Below are 1,639 nucleotides of genomic sequence, written 5' to 3' on the forward strand. Positions count from 1 at the left end.
AGCCTAACAAAATCCACAATACTGATCACAATGTGAGTAAAATATTTTAAAAGAACAGAAAGAAATATGACACATTAGTCTTTCCAGAAACTTCTCTCTTTCTTTTTTTTAATTTTAAAAATAGGAAATAATCGTAACATGACTTTGAAAATATGATTTTCTGAGAACAATTTTCTATCGAAAATCAGAGAGGGCAGCCCTCTGTGAATGGGTTTTCCAACACGAGAAGGCTTATTTTCTGGATTCTTGTGCACTTAGGTAATTCTGAAGAAATTGCAGGGAAAAGTCAAGTGAGGAACATGACCTTTCCTGGTAGATCTGAGTTCCCCAGGGTACACAATGAGCTGTTTCTTTTCCTGAGGATATTGAACCGCTCTTAAAAACTTATCAACAGGAAACAGGTCAGGAGCCCTGTAGCAGCAGGAAATGTGAGAAGTGTGCTGGGAACTTGTGCTTTAGAGATAGTAGCCAATTGTGAAATATGTAGGAAGGTCTAGAAGGCTGTCTCAGGGTTGGCCTCAATATTTGGAAGTAAGATACTTTCTAATGAAATTCTTAATAGTTTTTGAAGAATACAAAAAGCAGCATAATCTGATTTAAGGTGTACATAACTTCTGGTACAAGTTTCGTTGTATGAACAGACATTTGGAATCTAATGTATTATTATTCTTTCAATGTTACTAAAAAAGGTTTTCTTTCCATACATTTAATGGCCTTTGAATAAAGCATGTTAAAAAAGCCTCGTTACATTTGCAGGATAAGGTGTTATTTTTCCTATCCTTTTACTTTTTAAAAACTAATCTGAAAAATGGTACTGATGAACCTATTTCCAGGGCAGGCATAGCGGAGCACATGTAGAGGACGGACTTCTGGACGTAGCCGGGGAAGAAGAGGGTGAGATGAATTGAGAGGGCAGCGCTGACATATCTAAACCACTATGTGTAAAATAGACAGCTAGTGGGAAGCTGCTATATAACTCAGGGAGCTCAGCTCAGTGCTCTGGGATGAGCCAGCAGAGTGGGATGTGGGTTGTGTGAGGGAGACTAAAGAGGAAGGGGATACATGTATACTTATAGCTGATTCATGTTGCTGTCCAGCAGAAACAACACTGTAAAGTAATCCTCTAATTAAAAATAAATCTAAAAAGAACTAATCTGGAACTCAATGTGATGGATCAGATACCCAGTTCATTATTTCCTGGGCATCACCGACGCAATGGACATGATTTTGAGTAGACTCCGGGAGTTGGTGATGGACAGAGAAGCCTGGAGTGCTTCCATGGGGTCGCAAAGAGTCAGACACAGCTGAGCGACTAAACTGAACTGAGGGTATAAACTTGATTATCCTGGTGCTAAGGTCCAATATCTTACCATTGTGTTGAAAAAGCCTTGTTGTTCTGGGCCAAAAGAAAATTGCAAGGAAAAATCTTCCACCCGTGCTATCTGTGTAGAAAGCAATATCGCCACTGAGGAAATCTGTAGAGGTTTATGCCAGCTGCTCTGGAGATAAAACTCAGACTTGCAAATACTGCATCACATGCTGACGGATGATGTCAGCTGAAGGATGTTTGCCTCTGGCTTCATTGTACTTGTTCTCAAAAGAGTTATTAAATGCTTCCTATCCTTTCTCTAAACACAAC

The sequence above is a fragment of the Muntiacus reevesi genome, chromosome 1 (genome assembly GCF_963930625.1).
Source record: "Muntiacus reevesi chromosome 1, mMunRee1.1, whole genome shotgun sequence".
In the NCBI taxonomy this organism is placed as follows: Eukaryota; Metazoa; Chordata; class Mammalia; order Artiodactyla; family Cervidae; genus Muntiacus; species Muntiacus reevesi.